At 43.4% G+C, this 13,402-nt stretch overlaps 6 non-coding genes across 6 annotated transcripts; all 6 read left to right on the plus strand.

Annotated features, from left to right (window-relative positions):
• The first annotated feature begins 7,946 nt into the window (after positions 1-7,946).
• Positions 7,947-8,061, plus strand: LOC144800245 (U5 spliceosomal RNA). Its single transcript, XR_013604157.1, has one exon. It is a non-coding gene; the product is annotated as a U5 spliceosomal RNA (small nuclear RNA).
• Positions 8,062-8,996: 935 nt separating this feature from the next.
• On the plus strand, positions 8,997-9,111 carry LOC144800246 (U5 spliceosomal RNA). Its single transcript, XR_013604158.1, has one exon. It is a non-coding gene; the product is annotated as a U5 spliceosomal RNA (small nuclear RNA).
• A 935-nt stretch (positions 9,112-10,046) lies between these two features.
• On the plus strand, positions 10,047-10,161 carry LOC144801549 (U5 spliceosomal RNA). The gene has a single exon (XR_013605355.1). It is a non-coding gene; the product is annotated as a U5 spliceosomal RNA (small nuclear RNA).
• A 935-nt stretch (positions 10,162-11,096) lies between these two features.
• On the plus strand, positions 11,097-11,212 carry LOC144800737 (U5 spliceosomal RNA). The gene has a single exon (XR_013604623.1). It is a non-coding gene; the product is annotated as a U5 spliceosomal RNA (small nuclear RNA).
• A 935-nt stretch (positions 11,213-12,147) lies between these two features.
• On the plus strand, positions 12,148-12,262 carry LOC144800247 (U5 spliceosomal RNA). The gene has a single exon (XR_013604159.1). It is a non-coding gene; the product is annotated as a U5 spliceosomal RNA (small nuclear RNA).
• A 935-nt stretch (positions 12,263-13,197) lies between these two features.
• On the plus strand, positions 13,198-13,312 carry LOC144801550 (U5 spliceosomal RNA). The gene has a single exon (XR_013605356.1). It is a non-coding gene; the product is annotated as a U5 spliceosomal RNA (small nuclear RNA).
• The last annotated feature ends 90 nt before the right edge of the window (positions 13,313-13,402 follow it).

A 13,402-nucleotide genomic window follows, 5' to 3' on the forward strand; every position in this document is an offset into this window, starting at 1 on the left:
CTGCATTTTCAGTAAATGGCACTCAAAAACAATTCTGTCGGTTAGCCCAGGGGTACAAGAACAGCCCGGGGGTATTCTCAGCGAGAGTAACAAAATTACTACAACTATATGATGATGAAGCATTATCTTATGTCGATGACATTTACTTAACAGATGATGACTTGGAAACTCACTTGAAAAGAGTGAACACCATAATACTTGGTTTCGCTGCAGAGGGTTACAAATTCAACTTCAAAAAGTCCAGAATTGCCCATCTGAAAATCCAGTACGGAGGATATGAATTATCAAGTATTGCCTGGTTAACAGTCTTTTAAGAACTAGAAGAATTAAAAAATCTAAAATATGAAAAAACGTATCCTCTGCCAATCGACATTCTGCCTCTACGACATTACGCCTGTGTAATCTATACAGACGGACATGCTCAACCCTCCGTTTGGGGAGAACATGCATACAATCCCACATGTGAGATTACAAAAGAAGTGTGGCACGGAGGTAAACTAAGACCTCTATTAACAAAATCACACTCAGTAGAAACTAATTCAGAACTACAAACTGAAATATTAGCTTTGAAAATGGCGCTAGATAATGCGGATCGCGAATTCCCGACACTTATAGTGTCAGATTCATATTTCTGCGTCAAAGCATATAACAAGGATTTGCAGACCTGGATTCAGAACGATTACAAAGATGACACGGATGCACCAATAAAGCAGAGACTGCTCTGGGAACAGGTAGCTCTTTTGAAAAAAGAACTACCAAAGACTCACGTGACACACTCACTGAGTCACCAGCGTGATGGCGTTCACGTTGTAGGGAATTCATTGGCTGAAACAGCCGCAGCGGCAGCCAGTAAACCGGCTCCCGTAGATCGAAAAAAGCGTACATTAAAATACATTGACGGCGAAACAGTGCTGGCAGTAAAAACGTCATCAAAAGGCGACTGCTCGGCGTTACCGATCAACTATCCACTCAATTACACATACATCATAGATGCAAACTCCATTCCTTTTGCTCGAATCCCTGGAGTGGGGGATAGAGTGATTCCAAACATGGACAGGAGACACTTGTTAATCGCAGACGCACACATGGGCGAGGGTCTCAGACACCTTAAATTAAAAGATTCTCTGGAAGAATTACAATCACGGTACTGGTGGCCAGGCATGAGCCTGCACTACACCATGTTTGTAAAAAACTGCCCAAACTGCAACAGAGATCGCAGTGGGGAGAGAAGCAGTTTAATACCTCGTCGTATCAAGGCAGATAATATTACCTACAAAAACAATGGCTTGCGATTAACATACACAGGCTAGTTCCACTTATAATGTAGATCCACAGCACTCGGCTGACGTCCGGACTGTTATACAAGATTTGCGAGTCTAAATGGCATATACGCTAAGAGCATGCTACGTTCGACCATTTTTTTTTTTTCTCACTCAGGCAATCCAGCCTGGGGGGGGGAAAGAATGGCCAAATGAGCACAGCCCAGCGGGAATCTTCTCACTTCCTTCCTGAGGGTATGGGATGGTGTAAAGAAAAAACCAAGGCAGAAAGCAATCTATAATAGAAAGGATATTAGGTTCGGGAGCTGGGTGGGTCAAACATCTAATAAGTGTCCAACGTAGTCTAAATAACCTGCCAAGAAATTCTCTGAAGGGATTCAGTCCGTACGAATTATTATTCGGAACTAGGATGTTGATCTCTGACCTTGATAGTCAGACTTCAGTGGTAATAGAAAAAAGCTTTGATGTCAAAGACCGTTTGGCTATTTTGCAGGACTTAAACAAAACAAGAAAAGACCTGAGCAACATACAGTTGAAAGAACAGCCAACGACCACTGAAGAATCACCACCTGTCCCAGCAAGACCTGTCTGGATTCCAAAAGTCGGGGATCTAGTCAGGGAGAAGATCGCGGTAAAGAAGGAATTTGGGCCTTCTTACAGAAAAGCAGTTCCTGTATTGTCTGTCAACGGGACAAGATCAGTTGTACTACCGCCACTTGCTGGAAAAAAGGAGAACCGAGTTGTATCCATCGACCTGGTAAAACCACAACATGTGGCCGATAACCAACAGTAGGCCAAGTGGACTCCCAATAAGTAGCAGAACACCAAGGTTTGCTACCAGTACAGAGGTCCTATCAAAGAGGCTCATCACATTCGAAACGCCTACAGAAGAACAACAAGGACTATGCAACAATGCAATAGAACTTAGACCTCTGAAAACCCAAATAAAGACATTTAGCAGAGACACACCAATCTATACAGAAGTACCAAGTGAAAATGCAAGAAACAAAAATCCTGAACCAATTGGAACAATTGACAGAACTGCATCCGGTTACTTCATCAACTTCGATGATTCCTCTGACGGTTTCAGCGAACAAAAGACACAGCCATCATCAAAATCCTTTAAAGACAAAGCGAAGGAACTTTTGAAACAACTAAAAGAAACATATCTGATTTCTCCATGGATTGAATTTTGGGTGGGTTTTGGTGCATTTATCCTCATACTTTGGCTCATCATGGTATTTACCTTGGGACGCTTCATTGAGGGAAAATATGCTAAAATGGACACAGCAAGTCAGAACATCAACTTGGTCCTCAAACCACACACATCTTCACACGTCGAGAAAAGAGAACTTTCTTCAGAACTTTCTTCAGCCAATTTCACAGCAATTCCAATACCTGGTGGGGTAGCCTGGGACAACACTGACTATGAAATTTATGGTCCGGTCGAGATCCTGAAATATCCACACCAAATCAAGATCTCCTTGAGTGACTTTGCAAAACCAAACTCATTTGCTGATGATTGGGACTTTGAAAGTATAAACAATATGATGTCTGACTTAGTAATGTCTGCTAAATTTACAAAACATGATTATTTGCAGGGTTCTACAAATTATGACAGCATGTACTGCTATAACCATTATGGTAACCATTTCTTGCATAAATCTGCACGACCTAGAAATGTTTTAAATTTTAATCAATGGGAACATTGTGCTACACCTCCAAAAGGGAGCTCAAGAACCGTGTATGGCAAATATTCATATTTTTCAGGTTTTAACATAACTAATGCTGAAACATTTTATTACAAATTGTCAAACAAGACAGGGATGAAAACCATGATAACCAACACAAAATTGATATATTCAGATTCTTTCTTTGAAAAAATGAATACTTTTGGATTTGATTATTGGGACAAACATGTTGATTTGAAAAGTGTTTGGGGTACAAAAGAATGGCAAGTACAGGGTATAGAAGCTTTGTTTAGAGCCTGCATGATCCCAGAACAAATGATATTTTTAAATGACACCGTTCAACAAACCACCTGTCTTGGCTTAGCCAAAATCAAAGATTTAAATAACCTGTCTATTCCAAAGCCAACAATGTTTAGCAATAACTCTGAAACAGATGAAGAAATAGACATAAACCATATACTTAACCAAAACAGAACACATCCTGATTGGAAACAATGGTTGATCTGGCCCACAGATACAAATAACTGTCAAGATAGATTCCTGAATAAAACACAGGGTTTCAAAATGAACAGGCCAGACCCTAGATATCCCCAAAGACATCACCCAGGGATAATAACAACCTACAGTGTGGGCAAATTATGCCTTCAATGGCTACAAACTTCCACACTGCCTGAAATTAAGCAACACCTAACTTTACTTACTGATGGTGCTGACTTGCGTGATTTCATACTGGGACCACGCAAACAGCGTCATAAGCGTTTCATAGCAGCCTCTGTATATGCAGCATACAATGAGGCCTGGAAGGTTACTCAAATTGAAACAGCAGAAAGAATACGGGAAATTGACCGTATTAATTTGGAAAAATCACTTTCTGTAGTGGACAATGGGTTAATGACTCTGTCCTCCAGAATTTTTTCATTGGACAGCATTGTGTCTTCAGCAATCGATATATTATCGCAAGACTTACTGTTATTACAACATGGTCAGTCACAATTGCGTTCTATTGTACAGCTTGGCTGGACGTTACAAAATCTGCGTTCAGGCTATGTGCCTTGGCGTTTAATCAACACAACGTCACTATTTCAAATCTTTAACCTTACTGATAGACAAATCGGTATGGCGCAGAAGGGTGCTGATTATACAATCTTGAGCATTGAAAAACTAGAAAGATTACCGTTGACAATGTCAGAACGACCTGTCAGTGAATGGATAATCCACGGAATCATAAATATTCCAATCTCAACCTTCAGGTTTCAATACTGCCAAAAATATACACAGGCTGGCATGTACGAGAAATTGGGAAAGGGGTACCTTAAAACAACATGGAACCTGCCCTATTCACATGCATGTATCAGTAACAAAGGACAGAAAGTGTTTCTTAGTGGCATCAATTGTGCTATGTCACTAAGCGGCACGCTTCTGTGTAACGGTATTAGTTTGCACGGAGCCTGTGAAGGGAATTCATACAACCTTTCATGTCACCAGCAAGGCGCACCTGCAACTGAAATAGAACCATTCTTTCAAAGACTCTATAATGGGAGTTACATTCTTATTGTAGACCGCAGATGCTGTAGTCTTATGCCCGGGACTCCTTATCTCGTCACTACGACGGCGAAGGTCAAGTGCTGTGGACGTTCTTTGTTCCCCAGCTCCTTTCCAGACAGGGAGGCGAGGGCATGGCCCAGTTTGAAAATTACTTCTATTCGAATAGACACTTTAAGCAGAATGAAAACAGTGCTTCTTCAGACGCCTACAAGGCTCACGTCATCTAAAGAAACGTATGATCTACAAGTCGCAAGGACGACTGCAGAGATACATACATTATTATCAACTAATTCCCCCGTACATTTCGCGGAAATCCTGAGCGAAATCTTAAATATTTCTGATACCACAGGGGTCTCAAAGGTATTTAAGACAGTATTTTCGATGGCATTAACACCATTCAAAGCCATACTGGGTATTTTTCCAGACTTCGTCCATTCGATTTTTGGCGGACTTACCCTGATCCTAGGACTAATTGCAGGAATCCTATTCCTAGTCCTTATTTTTCGTTATGGCAACCCATGTCACAGATCAAACTCTCGCGACAATGGAAGATACGATCCTAGCCATTGGATACCGGGACCGGATATCAAAAATCCTGGGACTATCCCGGCTTAGAGACCTAAACATGACTTGGTTTCTATCATTTCGACCAATGTGGCAAAAGTGTGTTTTACCTGTACTAAGGTGTCTGCTATGCGGAGAAGAATGCGTGTTAGACACCTGTCTGACGCTACAATCGGATGCGCCGGTGGATGCAGATACACTGTTGGTTCCTACCAAGGTTCACGCACTGTGCTGCCCTCAAAGGCTGCCAATTCTGATGACGGCATTCCTGGAATCTTCACCACTGCGATTGAAGAGTAGTGAAGTTCAAGATGAAAGCAGCATCGAACAGGTACGACCTTCTGTCAGCAATGCAAATCAGAATGTCAATGGAGACAATCATGCGCATGAATGCATGGTTACCCCTATTTCCGACTTAGAGGAACTTTCCCATGAAGCTGTTGACAGTTTTTTCGAAAGCCTGAATGATATGATGTTCTCTCCGGAACAGAAATAGAGACTTTTGAGTAAACTCGCACACGGCGTTCCCTGAATTCGGCCTTCAACTTTAAAAATAAAGTCACATGAACAATTACAATCCAGTTCACGGACAGCAACTTTTTTCAGCAAGCCCCTAAAATATTTTTCTATATATTTTTTCCCGGGACACTGATTTTCTGCTTAAAGTAAGAGACTATTCCTAGAGAACTAAGATTTCTATTTTAGATACTTTATAGACTTTATAGACTTTAGCTGCCCGCTGGTATGTTCGCAATAGATTTTATGTGATGAAATGGTTTCGACTTTTTTTCTGTATAGCCATATTAAGAGCCATTTCATGTGTATTTCTCATATACCAACAATCAATAATGCATAACAATGCGTGTTCACTTTTGCATTTAATTCATAGCTTAAGTGCATACAATATATATGACTGCAATTTTTCAGTATATTTGAAAATTTCGAAATGCATTTATGTATTTTGGGGTGGTAAGGTATACACTATACTCTATAGTATGTTGTACTATGTTATACTATGCATAGATTAGTAGATATGACCATAGTTAGCGTGGAGTGGGTGTCGTGTATTTCTATAGGTTCTGATTCGATCCCCCTATTCCTGACCCTATTCTGGTTAAACTTACTAGCTAGTTAACTAACAGTCAGCCCATGAGGCAAGAAATCCCCCATGATGCAGATACCGTTATCTGACGCAGTCACACTACGGCACAGGAACGTGTTATCTGATTAGGTCATAACGCTTGAGATCTAATTAGACAAGCGACATTCCTCCAGCCCCTGATAAGGCATACGACGTTCTCATAACAAATCAAACCTATGACAACCTGGATAATCCGTGCGGCCATTGTTTTGATTTCACAGAGAACTTTAGTAAAGAATGTGCTAACGAGCAAGTCGTATGACATCTTTATTGACGTACCTATGTCCATCCTTACGTCAATCTCGGCACCTTTAAGGTATAAATATTGCCGACCTTGCCCTATGCAAACACACGCGTGGTGACAAGACGGAGCAGCCATACTTGCCGAAGCCGAGAGCAGAAGCAGACCCCGCAGGCAGCAGCCCCGCCTTCCTGACGCGCTGAGAGACGCGCTGCTATCTCAAGCCGAGAGACCCAGCACCGGCGCTTCTGGGCAGCCCTCGCAGGCAGCCTGGAATATCGAGAGCAGAGAAAGAGATACCATTCCTCATTCATCCTAAATTCCAGGTACAGAACTGAATAACCCCTCCTAGAGAATTCTTTAGTTATTCACTTGGCAAAAACAAACTTAAACGAAACTGTAACTTTCTATTCCCGCCCACGCATTAGACTTAGGTCAGGTACACGGGGTAGGCGTATTTAGAAACACCAGTTGAGTACGTTTAGTCAAATGTATATGTGTATGTAAATATATTTTAATCATTTTAAACATCATATGGCTCAGAAACCATATCAATGTTTTTACAGTATTATTTTATACTATTGCTTCTAATGTATGCACTTTACTTAACTATAAGTATTGCAATAATATCGATCCATTTCTCTTGTACGAGAAAAGAGACTGATCAATAAATAACATCTTTTATTGAACACGCCCGTCTCTTCCTTTTCTCTACATTCTGATGAGACTAAGAATGCACGTACTGACTGAGTAAAATAATTGCCTTGTGCTCACACGACTCTCGAGATTGACTCTTGATTAGGGGAGAGCAAAGTTGTCATGTTCTATGGTTGTCAGAAACTAAATCCCTTCTTGTCTAATCAGGGGAGTTCATCCTTCCTTGAACATTCGAGAAAGTTTCTAGCGAACTCTGAGCTTAGCTGGCAAACCCAAAAATTAAGTCTAGTATCGACAGTAGTAGACCTAGTTAACGTCTGGCCTAGGCCTTTACTGCTGTAGGTACTATTCCAATGCGCAGAGCCTATTGGGAAAATAGGAGCTACACTACAAATGAAAGTACGTACGAAAAAGGGACTTAAAGTGCATGGCTATGTGCAGAGCACAGTGGTGGCTCACAGCCTATCGATTGGAAGGATGGTGTGGAAAGCGTAAAATCGCTGGGGGACAAAAGTCCTACAGTGTCACTTCACCTAAAGCCTGATGCACGCTTCCCGTTCCCCTTGCCCAGCAGCCGCAACGCCTCCTAATGAGCTGAGGTGTGTACAGAAAAGAATTTGCATATTTCCAGACAGACGCATGGGAACTGTCCACCTTTTTGATTTTCTGTGCTTTGAGCAGAGACTCTGAAAATTGGGCCTGCTTCCCTCACTGGCCTGGTTCTTGTCCTCTTTCTTAGAGCCTAAAAATACCTCTCAGGTCCTCACCCTCGCAATGACGGGGTCTTTGATGTGGTGCCACTTACCCCCAGAGAGCCATATTCTAACTTACTCTGGTTTCTCTTCAAAACGAAAAAATCTTTCGCCTTTTACTAAAGATTTCCGTGGAGAGGAACATTTACGAGTTTATTCAATTTTTTTAAGCCTTACCACCGGTGAGGCTGTTTATCTTGTGTTTAAAAGAAAAGCATTAGAAATTGGTGAATATATCTGCGAGTTGTCTGCTGCTGTTTTTTGGGGACATGAGCTTAGGTGTTTTATTCCTGAACTCTCTGCTTGCTCATTTGCATCGACAGAGTGCAGGAGAGGTGCATCATGGGAAAGAGCTTGTGCAGTGCATGAGATTGCTTTTCGTGACTATCTTGGAATTTCACGATAGCAGGCAGTATGTTTTCTCCTCTCTTAATATTCCTGCTGTCAGAGGCCAGACGTCACCCTCCTTTTTCAAGGTGGCACCTAGACTCACGCTGTGCTTTTCATAGGGCTTGCCCGTTATTTGTGCACGTTAGAGGTGCCCCATAGAGGTTGGCCAATCCTGAGTCGGTGCCCTGAGAGGGTGGCCAATCATGAGTCAGATTCCTCTCAGGTACACTTGAAGCGGCACGCCAGTCCTGTTTCATGTGCCTCTAGCCTAGACAGATATATACTTCTATATTCAGGTTTAATGAAAGTACGTGCGAAAAAGGGACTTAAAGTGCATGGCTATGTGCAGAGCACAGTGGTGGCTCACAGCCTATCGATTGGAAGGATGGTGTGGAAAGCGTAAAATCGCTGGGGGACAAAAGTCCTACAGTGTCACTTCACCTAAAGCCTGATGCACGCTTCCCGTTCCCCTTGCCCAGCAGCCGCAACGCCTCCTAATGAGCTGAGGTGTGTACAGAAAAGAATTTGCATATTTCCAGACAGACGCATGGGAACTGTCCACCTTTTTGATTTTCTGTGCTTTGAGCAGAGACTCTGAAAATTGGGCCTGCTTCCCTCACTGGCCTGGTTCTTGTCCTCTTTCTTAGAGCCTAAAAATACCTCTCAGGTCCTCACCCTCGCAATGACGGGGTCTTTGATGTGGTGCCACTTACCCCCAGAGAGCCATATTCTAACTTACTCTGGTTTCTCTTCAAAACGAAAAAATCTTTCGCCTTTTACTAAAGATTTCCGTGGAGAGGAACATTTACGAGTTTATTCAATTTTTTTAAGCCTTACCACCGGTGAGGCTGTTTATCTTGTGTTTAAAAGAAAAGCATTAGAAATTGGTGAATATATCTGCGAGTTGTCTGCTGCTGTTTTTTGGGGACATGAGCTTAGGTGTTTTATTCCTGAACTCTCTGCTTGCTCATTTGCATAGACAGAGTGCAGGAGAGGTGCATCATGGGAAAGAGCTTGTGCAGTGCATGAGATTGCTTTTCGTGACTATCTTGGAATTTCACGATAGCAGGCAGTATGTTTTCTCCTCTCTTAATATTCCTGCTGTCAGAGGCCAGACGTCACCCTCCTTTTTCAAGGTGTCACCTAGACTCACGCTGTGCTTTTCATAGGGCTTGCCCGTTATTTGTCCACGTTAGAGGTGCCCCATAGAGGTTGGCCAATCCTGAGTCGGTGCCCTGAGAGGGTGGCCAATCCTGAGTCAGATTCCTCTCAGGTACACTTGAAGCGGCACGCCAGTCCTGTTTCATGTGCCTCTAGCCTAGACAGATATATACTTCTATATTCAGGTTTAATGAAAGTACGTGCGAAAAAGGGACTTAAAGTGCATGGCTATGTGCAGAGCACAGTGGTGGCTCACAGCCTATCGATTGGAAGGATGGTGTGGAAAGCGTAAAATCGCTGGGGGACAAAAGTCCTACAGTGTCACTTCACCTAAAGCCTGATGCACGCTTCCCGTTCCCCTTGCCCAGCAGCCGCAACGCCTCCTAATGAGCTGAGGTGTGTACAGAAAAGAATTTGCATATTTCCAGACAGACGCATGGGAACTGTCCACCTTTTTGATTTTCTGTGCTTTGAGCAGAGACTCTGAAAATTGGGCCTGCTTCCCTCACTGGCCTGGTTCTTGTCCTCTTTCTTAGAGCCTAAAAATACCTCTCAGGTCCTCACCCTCGCAATGACGGGGTCTTTGATGTGGTGCCACTTACCCCCAGAGAGCCATATTCTAACTTACTCTGGTTTCTCTTCAAAACGAAAAAATCTTTCGCCTTTTACTAAAGATTTCCGTGGAGAGGAACATTTACGAGTTTATTCAATTTTTTTAAGCCTTACCACAGGTGAGGCTGTTTATCGTGTGTTTAAAAGAAAAGCATTAGAAATTGGTGAATATATCTGCGAGTTGTCTGCTGCTGTTTTTTGGGGACATGAGCTTAGGTGTTTTATTCCTGAACTCTCTGCTTGCTCATTTGCATCGACAGAGTGCAGGAGAGGTGCATCATGGGAAAGAGCTTGTGCAGTGCATGAGATTGCTTTTCGTGACTATCTTGGAATTTCACGATAGCAGGCAGTATGTTTTCTCCTCTCTTAATATTCCTGCTGTCAGAGGCCAGACGTCACCCTCCTTTTTCAAGGTGGCACCTAGACTCACGCTGTGCTTTTCATAGGGCTTGCCCGTTATTTGTGCCCGTTAGAGGTGCCCCATAGAGGTTGGCCAATCCTGAGTCGGTGCCCTGAGAGGGTGGCCAATCATGAGTCAGATTCCTCTCAGGTACACTTGAAGCGGCACGCCAGTCCTGTTTCATGTGCCTCTAGCCTAGACAGATATATACTTCTATATTCAGGTTTAATGAAAGTACGTACGAAAAAGGGACTTAAAGTGCATGGCTATGTGCAGAGCACAGTGGTGGCTCACAGCCTATCGATTGGAAGGATGGTGTGGAAAGCGTAAAATCGCTGGGGGACAAAAGTCCTACAGTGTCACTTCACCTAAAGCCTGATGCACGCTTCCCGTTCCCCTTGCCCAGCAGCCGCAACGCCTCCTAATGAGCTGAGGTGTGTACAGAAAAGAATTTGCATATTTCCAGACAGACGCATGGGAACTGTCCACCTTTTTGATTTTCTGTGCTTTGAGCAGAGACTCTGAAAATTGGGCCTGCTTCCCTCACTGGCCTGGTTCTTGTCCTCTTTCTTAGAGCCTAAAAATACCTCTCAGGTCCTCACCCTCGCAATGACGGGGTCTTTGATGTGGTGCCACTTACCCCCAGAGAGCCATATTCTAATTTACTCTGGTTTCTCTTCAAAACGAAAAAATCTTTCGCCTTTTACTAAAGATTTCCGTGGAGAGGAACATTTACGAGTTTATTCAATTTTTTTTAAGCCTTACCACCGGTGAGGCTGTTTATCTTGTGTTTAAAAGAAAAGCATTAGAAATTGGTGAATATATCTGCGAGTTGTCTGCTGCTGTTTTTTGGGGACATGAGCTTAGGTGTTTTATTCCTGAACTCTCTGCTTGCTCATTTGCATAGACAGAGTGCAGGAGAGGTGCATCATGGGAAAGAGCTTGTGCAGTGCATGAGATTGCTTTTCGTGACTATCTTGGAATTTCACGATAGCAGGCAGTATGTTTTCTCCTCTCTTAATATTCCTGCTGTCAGAGGCCAGACGTCACCCTCCTTTTTCAAGGTGTCACCTAGACTCACGCTGTGCTTTTCATAGGGCTTGCCCGTTATTTGTCCACGTTAGAGGTGCCCCATAGAGGTTGGCCAATCCTGAGTCGGTGCCCTGAGAGGGTGGCCAATCCTGAGTCAGATTCCTCTCAGGTACACTTGAAGCGGCACGCCAGTCCTGTTTCATGTGCCTCTAGCCTAGACAGATATATACTTCTATATTCAGGTTTAATGAAAGTACGTGCGAAAAAGGGACTTAAAGTGCATGGCTATGTGCAGAGCACAGTGGTGGCTCACAGCCTATCGATTGGAAGGATGGTGTGGAAAGCGTAAAATCGCTGGGGGACAAAAGTCCTACAGTGTCACTTCACCTAAAGCCTGATGCACGCTTCCCGTTCCCCTTGCCCAGCAGCCGCAACGCCTCCTAATGAGCTGAGGTGTGTACAGAAAAGAATTTGCATATTTCCAGACAGACGCATGGGAACTGTCCACCTTTTTGATTTTCTGTGCTTTGAGCAGAGACTCTGAAAATTGGGCCTGCTTCCCTCACTGGCCTGGTTCTTGTCCTCTTTCTTAGAGCCTAAAAATACCTCTCAGGTCCTCACCCTCGCAATGACGGGGTCTTTGATGTGGTGCCACTTACCCCCAGAGAGCCATATTCTAACTTACTCTGGTTTCTCTTCAAAACGAAAAAATCTTTCGCCTTTTACTAAAGATTTCCGTGGAGAGGAACATTTACGAGTTTATTCAATTTTTTTAAGCCTTACCACCGGTGAGGCTGTTTATCTTGTGTTTAAAAGAAAAGCATTAGAAATTGGTGAATATATCTGCGAGTTGTCTGCTGCTGTTTTTTGGGGACATGAGCTTAGGTGTTTTATTCCTGAACTCTCTGCTTGCTCATTTGCATAGACAGAGTGCAGGAGAGGTGCATCATGGGAAAGAGCTTGTGCAGTGCATGAGATTGCTTTTCGTGACTATCTTGGAATTTCACGATAGCAGGCAGTATGTTTTCTCCTCTCTTAATATTCCTGCTGTCAGAGGCCAGACGTCACCCTCCTTTTTCAAGGTGGCACCTAGACTCACGCTGTGCTTTTCATAGGGCTTGCCCGTTATTTGTGCCCGTTAGAGGTGCCCCATAGAGGTTGGCCAATCCTGAGTCGGTGCCCTGAGAGGGTGGCCAATCATGAGTCAGATTCCTCTCAGGTACACTTGAAGCGGCACGCCAGTCCTGTTTCATGTGCCTCTAGCCTAGACAGATATATACTTCTATATTCAGGTTTAATGAAAGTACGTGCGAAAAAGGGACTTAAAGTGCATGGCTATGTGCAGAGCACAGTGGTGGCTCACAGCCTATCGATTGGAAGGATGGTGTGGAAAGCGTAAAATCGCTGGGGGACAAAAGTCCTACAGTGTCACTTCACCTAAAGCCTGATGCACGCTTCCCGTTCCCCTTGCCCAGCAGCCGCAACGCCTCCTAATGAGCTGAGGTGTGTACAGAAAAGAATTTGCATATTTCCAGACAGACGCATGGGAACTGTCCACCTTTTTGATTTTCTGTGCTTTGAGCAGAGACTCTGAAAATTGGGCCTGCTTCCCTCACTGGCCTGGTTCTTGTCCTCTTTCTTAGAGCCTAAAAATACCTCTCAGGTCCTCACCCTCGCAATGACGGGGTCTTTGATGTGGTGCCACTTACCCCCAGAGAGCCATATTCTAACTTACTCTGGTTTCTCTTCAAAACGAAAAAATCTTTCGCCTTTTACTAAAGATTTCCGTGGAGAGGAACATTTACGAGTTTATTCAATTTTTTTAAGCCTTACCACAGGTGAGGCTGTTTATCGTGTGTTTAAAAGAAAAGCATTAGAAATTGGTGAATATATCTGCGAGTTGTCTGCTGCTGTTTTTTGGGGACATGAGCTTAGG

The sequence above is a fragment of the Lissotriton helveticus genome, chromosome 12, assembly GCF_964261635.1.
Source record: "Lissotriton helveticus chromosome 12, aLisHel1.1, whole genome shotgun sequence".
Lineage (NCBI taxonomy): Eukaryota > Metazoa > Chordata > Amphibia > Caudata > Salamandridae > Lissotriton > Lissotriton helveticus.